Consider the following 8,477-nt stretch of genomic DNA (forward strand, 5'->3'; position numbering starts at 1 on the left):
GAGCAAATGATCTCTGCTGTCCTTCTAGCTACTAGTCCTATGAATAACATAACAACATGAAAAAGAGGAAAGAGACAATTGACAATTATGAGACTCATGAAAAGTTTCCTATGGGAGATGATACCTGAGCTGAACTTGAATAAAAGTAGAAAGAAAAAAAGGAAAAATCTATTAAATGTCTACTATTTGCATGGCCCTATACTATGTGCTTCACAAACATTATTTTATTTGACTATCATCTTTTGCAGCTGCTATGATTATTACCGTTTTACAATTAAGAAAACTGAGGCAGGCAAAAGTTAAATGGCTTTTTACACAGCTAGTAAGTGCCTGAAGATTTAAACTCAGGTGTTTTTGACTCTAGGTCCAGGCTTCAAGTACATTCTATGAATCGGCATAAGGCCTATCCAAAAATCAGAAAGAGCAAAGTTTAATGGTGTCTAAATATCTAATAACAATGTGAGGGGGGAAAGAGGGTATAACTGACAAAATCACAGAATACTCAGATAGAAAGAGGAAGAACAGATTCAAGGCAACATACAAGGGGGAGGGAAAGACATCCCAAGGTGGGAAATAGATGTGGGTGCAATTCCCACCACTCCAAAATCTGCACAGAAAATTATCTGTACTTTAAAAAGAAGGAGCAATCAGCAGCGATTGAAATATCCCTGAATGCAGTTATAATGACATTCCCTTTTCTCTCTTACTTGTCTAGAGTCAAAGGCTGTAACTGGGGATGTGTGCAAAGACAGTGGGCCTTTTTCTTGGAAGGGTAGGTAAATCCCTACATATACATCATTAGACAAGAATAAAGGGGGAAGGAGGGAGGATGCAACCAGAAAAAGTAAGTCTCCAGTAGATTATTCTAGACTGCCTATTTGTCTGTCCAATCATTAGAAAAAGAGAGAAGGAAAATGAAAGATATTGAACTTTATGAAAATATCCCTATTAATCTGTTTTTAGTGAGGATTGTGGGATAAGCTGCAATCCTAATTCTAGCAAAGGGTCCAAGACTCATGGTACCATTCCTATTTCCTCTATCAATCAAGTTTAGTTACATAGCAGCTTATGCCAGGTCATATCAAACGCGGGTTGATATAACATGAGGTCACACAACTTGATGGAAAGTAGAAAAAGGAGAAAACAATCTCTTAGATATTGTTTGCTGAAGAGCAGGTGTGAAACAAACTTTGAAATGTGGGAGAACAGAAGTGATGGTAATAAAACTAGTCTGCTAAATAATAAATAATGATCCATGCTTCTTTCTCTAGTTTCTCTCATCTATGCATAGCAAAGTCCCAGACTCTTTATTAAGTCTTTTCATAATATCTATGTAGCTGATAAATATAGCAGATATGGATGTAAGAATTTCTTCTGTCCAAGCTGTCTTTACCCATCTGGGAAATGAATCCATCTCAGGCAAGTAGAGTTACAGCTATTTAATAGGTATTGGTTTCAGAAGGCTCAGAAAAGAGGGGAAGTTGACCATACTAACCAGCTGAAATTATTGAGGAGCTGAAAAGAAAAAAGCAAGCAATCTGAACAGTCTAAATGGTTGAGAGCTTAGCTGTGGCTGCTGGCACATCACAGTAAGGAGCAGGTGATTTGGGGGAGGTGAGGAGGGGAGATAATGTGTTCTGATCACTTAACCTCAGATCTAAAGGGTACCACCTGCCACTGGGATTTGTCACTTTTCTAGTATGATTATACAAGAAAGGAACTGGGCATGGCAAGCTCTTGATAGAGAGAGACATCCAGCTGTCAGTATTCCAAGACTGTCAATGTGAGATGTCCACTGCCAGGACTCACAATCTCAGTCTTTAGTTTCCTTCATTAGCAAGCTAAACTATGTCAGTGACTTGGAGACTTTTTATTAATTCATCTTCAGAACAAGATGAAAGGGTTGGCACAGGGGGGAAAGCATGGCTCTAGAATGAGAGGACCTGGAATCAAATAGAATCTGTGGCAAATAACTTAATTTCCCTGTCCCTCAGTTTTCTCATCTAAGAAATCTGCTTGTACATAATCTCTGAAGATTCTTTCAGTTATAGATTAACTTAAATGAGTGAGTATTTTATATGCTATATTTGAATTATATTGTGTGTAAGTTGTACAAAATCACTCTTCCACTGAATGGGGATGAAATGATGGGCTTGCAATCTTCCCAATGTCTTATTGAGTATTTTCAGAAAATTAACTCACCAAACATTTGTTATATGTCTATTACATATGAGGCATTGTTCTAAGTACCAAGGATGCAAAGGACAAAAGCAATGTACTCCCATCACTGAGAGACCTATAAGTTAATGAGCCATATGCCTTCTTCAATACTCCTTAGTCTTCTCTGGGCTTCTGGGTATCTGCAACTATGGGTGAACCTCCAAGTTCTCTGGTGGCTTCTCTTCCCTTCTTTCTTCACATTCTCTCACTTGAATTTCATCATCAACTTCCTTAAATTTAATTATCACTATGCAGAAAAATATCTGTTTTGTATTTTCTAGACCTAGTTTCTCCCATGAGCATTAGTCCTAAATCACAAATTTAATATTCAACATTTAGAAATAAATGTACTACAGACATCTGAAATGCAATGTATCAAAACTGAAATTCAATGTCTTTTTCTGCTAAATCCACTCTTTTTTCTCTATTTCTGTTAAGGACACTACTCTTTCCAATCACCCAGATTCACAAACTTGATGTCATTTTAATATTTCTCATTCTCACTCCACAAATCGTTATCAGTGCTAAATCTTTTTTAACCTCTATAATATTTTTATATTCCCTTCTCTCCACTCACAAAACTTCCATCCTCATTCACAACCTCATCGTATCTCACTTGGGCTATAATAATCACCTCCTTGATAACTCTGCCTCATTACTTCTATATCCTCTCCACCTTGGGTAAAGTGATTTTCCTAAAGTTCAAGTTTCACCCTTACATCTTCTAATCAATAACTTTCTGTGGTTCTATATTGCATTAGACTGTGAGTTCATTGAAGCAGAAATTGTTCTTTGTCTTTCTTTGTAACCCCAGAATTTAGCACAGTGCCTGGCACATAGTAAGTGCTTAATAAATGCTTGTGGATTATTAACTAACTTCTAAACTCAAAACCAAATGTTTGTTTCCCCTTTAAAGCTTATCACAATCTGGAGCAAACCTACCTTTCCAGTCTTGTTATACTATATTTCCCTCTATGTGCCATGTAGTTTCTTTATGTTTCTCATACTACTGGCTACTTACTACCTTTTGTCTCCATGACTTTATACTAGTCTCCAAAGACTAGAATATTCTCCCTTCTCCACTGATATTTTTCCACAATCAGCTCAAGTGCCATCTTATACACAACCCCTCCCCAGTTACTAAATGTCAATCTCTCCCCAACTATGTTATCTTGTATCTACTTTGTATGTGTTTTGTATATATCTATATATGTTCTTATTGTCTCCTTCACTGACAGCAAATCAAATACCTTTCTATTAATTGTACCTTCAAATATGAATTTCTTCTTTCTCTTAACTCTAATCCTTTCCCAGATGTCAATGCTCATCTCAATAGTTTGTGTGGAACATGAAAAAAAAAAAAAAAAAAGGTTCTGCAATCCCAATCCTGCTAAAATAAACCTCTCTTGCCCTTTTTCATTTCCCATTTTTGAGTCATTGATTTACTTTTAACTACAGAATAATACAGTTTAATAAATACAATTTAATAAATAAAATAAATACAATTTAATTACAGAATAATAAGAATTTCATTGTTATAAATCAAAGATAAAAGAAAGACATTAATTAGCATCTAACGTGGACAAAAACTACACCTTCTATAATATCACTCACTGGTCCTAGACTATCCAAGCAGAAATAATTTGAATACTGAAATTCAACTTTCTAGCTTAGAAAGAGAGAGAATAAGAGATTTCCTGGAAATTCAATTCTAAATTGCTGTCATTACCCTGAGTAAAAGGATTTTTCTACTCACAAATCTGAAGTAACCAAAATGAAGCTTCCAAGTAATGTAATACAAGAATACTGAGATTCCCCAGGAAGTCTCTCCCACCATATCTTCAGCACAGTAGGTGGCACCAATCACTGAGGACATTGAGGGTCCAGAATTTCTTTCTACCCAACTTCAAACCTTTGAACCTGGAGTATTTGTCCAGGTTACTCAGACCTATTCAAGTGCATGCTAGGGAGAAATATATAGACTCTTTTTAGAAAGATGTCATGTCAAAGTCTCTTTTTCATATACTTTTTCTTCTTTGTAAAAACAAAACAAATTCCTTTCCATCGGCTTTTTTTTCCCTTTCCCTTCTCTTCCCTTCTCTTTTCTCCTCTTCTTTCCTCTATGCCCCTCTTCTTTCCTCTATTCCCCTTTCCTTTCCTTTCCTTTCCTTTCCTTTCCTTTCCTTTCCTTTCCTTTCCTTTCCTTTCCTTTCCTTTCCTTTCCTTTCCTTTCCTTTCCTTTCCTTTCCTTTCCTTTCCTTTCCTTTCCTTTCCTTTCCTTTCCTTTCCTTTCCTTTCCTTTCCTTTCCTTTCCTTTCCTTTCCTTTTTCCTTTCCTTTCCTTTCCTTTCCTTTCCTTTCCTTTCCTTTCCTTTCCTTTCCTTTCCTTTCCTTTCCTTTCCTTTCCTTTCCTTTCCTTTCCTTTCCTTTCCTTTCCTTTCCTTTCCTTTCCTTTCCTTTCCTTTCCTTTCCTTTCCTTTCCTTTCCTTTCCTTTCCTTTCCTTTCCTTTCCTTTCCTTTCCTTTCCTTTCCTTTCCTTTCCTTTCCTTTCCTTTCCCTTTTCTTCTCTTTCCCCTTTTCTTCTCTTTCCCCTTTTCTTCTCTTTCCCCTTTTCTTCTCTTTCCCCTTTTCGTCTCTTTTCCTCTTGTAATAGAATCCATGAACTTCGCTACTATTCTGAAGGAACAAGGGAATTGAGCCTGCAATGCAATGCAATGCAAGGGGATGACTTGTGAGAAAACAGTAACAAGAAAAGGTAGGACAAGATCTGAGAACTCCAGAAGCCAATGAGTGCAGTCGAACTGAGTGGAATATGTGAAGAAAAGTAAAATGGAATCCAGAAATGCAGGTTGAAGCCAGGTTGTGAAAGGTCTTGGATAACAGGATATAGGAGTTTGTGTTTCATCTGGTATTCACTAGGAGTTGTTGAGGGTAGCTTTTTACTTGTAAATTAAGTTAAGGTGAAGTAAAAATGTAAAAATATAAAGGTTAGCAAATTAACTCTTTAGTTTGGTTAAAGCTAGCATGCTTAGGAAACTGCTTTGGGTCTTTGTCATCAAGGCAAAAAGTACTTAAATGCCACATGTTCATATGATTGTTCCAGATGTTATACAAAGCAACCTAAGCCAGCCCAGTGTTGCTTACAAGGATTAGTCATCCATCACAGCACTTGATACAATATTGTATTAAGGGCATTGCAGTACCAATCTTCATTACTACACTCTTGATTGTCCAGACTCACCCTGCCACAAAGGCCTCTTCAAGTAGCAGTCCATTCCACCCCTTGAAGCACCCTCCTCTCATGTAATCTCTTCCTCTGACTGGCTGGAATCTCCATTTTCCAGGGAAGTCATATCTTTCTTCCTTTCCAGGTTGCACTCCTGATTTTTTGGAATTTTTTTACCATGTCCAATGACGTGGATGCTTATCTTTTCTCCTTACCCTTTCAGTTTCCTTTAATATGTTGCCTTCCCCCACATTGGATTGTAAGCTCCTTAAAGGCAGAGACTATCTTTCTGCTTGTATTTGTATTTCTAGTGCTTAGCACAGTGTCTAGCAAATAGTAGGTGCATAATAAATGCTATACTTGACTAATCCGAAACAGTTCCTGTCAGGTAATTATGTCATTAGGAAGGCAAAATTCAATTTTAAAAAAATTGCTTGGCATATGTGTTTGCTCAAGTTAAGTGCTAATGTGTGGACATTTGGCATCAGGAATGTTAGGCCTGCCAACCTTAGAGCACTCTTAAAAGAGTCTGTTGGCAGAAGAGGAATTCAGACAGAGAATGAGATGTAAATAATTTGAAAGAGAGCAAGGCAGGTTTCTTTTACATCTGAATTTATTAAAAGAGTTCAAAGTCAGCCTGCAGAGTAATGAGGAAATTTCCAAAGGAACCCAGTTAATCTGATATACTTTGACTCTTTCACCTGGGAAGAGCATTGGACAAAGGCCCAGTAAGCACTACTGCCAAGTCCTGCCCATGAGAATCATAATGGCTAAGAAAGGTGTTTACTTCTTGGGAGAGTATTACCTGTGGGGCAGTCTTCATTGAGATGGCCAATGTCGCTGAACATTGGGGGAAGCCATTTTGTGTTGTCATCATTTGGACATCATCCAGACAAGAGAATCTAAAAGAACTAGAGGTTTTGGCATAGTATGTAAGAGCTGAAAGACCTCTAATTAGTCCAGATAATATTTTGTCAGGGAAGTTGGGGCTAGGTGATTTTTAGAATGCTCTTCAAGGATATGAAGTGTGTTGATATTTAGCATAATTCAATTCTACAAACATTGATTAAATACCTGCCATGCACAAGGCACTGAATTAGGTACCAGGAAGACAAAGACCAAAAAAAATACATATATGGTTAAATAAACATTAAGTATATACAAATTAATTTCAAGAAACAGAGAAAATTAACACCTGAAATGGAGAAAGGAAATTAGGGAAGGCTTCATTTAAGAGATGGCACCTTGAGAAAAGGTAGAAACTATAAGAAATGAAAATGAAGAATGGGTACATCTGAGACACAGAGAATAATGAGCTTTCACTCTACAGAATTCTACTACAGGAGAGAGCACTTAACCTCTCTGCATCTCAGTATTTTCTTCCATAAAACAAAGAATGGATGATATGATATCTGAAGGATCTTCTAGCAATGTATGCTTATTGTCCTTCTGATAGTACCAAATTTGAAATACTCCTTCAAAGAATTTTAAAATAATGCTTAAAAATGAGGGATATAATTCCTTATGATTGAGTTCTTTGTAAATAATAACCAGACAATTGTTCTAAGGTTGGTTTAGTGGTCATTGTAAAGAACTGGGAGGCACCCAAAAGAATTCAGGACCCATAGTGGGAAGCATTGTGACTGCTTGTCCTCCATCTTACCTAATGAAGGCAATACTTCTTCAGCCATTGTTCATTTCCTCAGGCAATCAGTGAAGTTTTCTTTTGTCTGTTGTGTTTTCTCTAGAGAAAAGTATAGAAGGCAATAGCCTTTGCTTCTAAATCCATCTGTTATGAGAAAACTAGACTAGGTAATTTGAAAGATCCATTTTAGCTTTACCAGTCTATAATTCAGGTACCCAATGTAACCTTTGCCTTTATTATCCCCAACATAGGTACCATGTTGGCTTCAGCAGGGATTGTTGATTAAACCTCCTGCTCTTCGGATAGACACATAACAGAAGGATTGTTAACAATTTCTTTTCCTTTCTGCAGGATAGATCTCTGCTCATGCTTTTGTGTCTAATTTTGGATAGTTTCGTGGCTGGCTCCCTTAGTATTGGTAATTTGGTCCATTGGTAATGATGGAGTCTCTGAGGATTGGCTTTAGAAAGTGACCCTTTCATTTCTTTTATTCTGTTACTCTTACCAAAGGAAAAAAAAAAAAAAACCTTGGTAAAAGGAAAAACTTTTTTTCCCACAAAAATAATATTCACTCAATGGTTTTTAGGTGTTTAAGAAAAGGAAAGAGATAAATTAAGGGGAAATGGAAACAACTTCAGGAAAGAAGAGTCCTGCAAGTTAGAGCTTTGGAAGGAAATTTCCTTTCCCCAAAAAAGAAGAGAAACAGATAAAGACTATATGTAGTCAAAGTTCTTGAACATTTTAAAAACCTTCTTAATAGAAAAGTCCGTTGATATAACTATTCTCACATACCACAGGAGGAACCAAAGAACTACCCTTGATAGATTGTTTCATTCTTTGTATTTGCCTGCCCAGAATATATCATAGTGGTTGACACATTATAGAAACTTAATACATGCTTACTGACTGACTGATTGATCAGAGAAGACTGAAGGCTGAAAAGGGAAAAGATAATGCCAAAGTTTACATAAAAGGAAAATGCTCATCCTTGTGACCCCAAAGCATTTTGCTTTAAACTAACCACTAAGACTGAACTTGAAAGATAGTAGAACAAGCTGAATCAGAGAGTCAATTTACAACCACAGTCCCAAACACAAGTAACCAATGTATTGAAGCTCGAATTGAACCACAGTAATTTTGTTTCCTTCTGTACTAGAGTGACAGGCTGTGTTGATAAAGGAAAAGCAATAGCTTTAATCTCTCTGGATGCCAGCAAGGGTCTAGATGGTGATTCTATCCAATATGACATTCTACTCAACAAGATAGGGAGATATATTCTAAATTGAAGGACTGCACTCAAAGGGTACTTATCAATGGCTAACAGCCAACCTACAGGACATCCCACATGTGGAGTGTAATAGAAATTCAGATAGATTTGGGGGACCTG

The sequence above is a fragment of the Sminthopsis crassicaudata genome, chromosome 1, assembly GCF_048593235.1.
Source record: "Sminthopsis crassicaudata isolate SCR6 chromosome 1, ASM4859323v1, whole genome shotgun sequence".
In the NCBI taxonomy this organism is placed as follows: domain Eukaryota; kingdom Metazoa; phylum Chordata; class Mammalia; order Dasyuromorphia; family Dasyuridae; genus Sminthopsis; species Sminthopsis crassicaudata.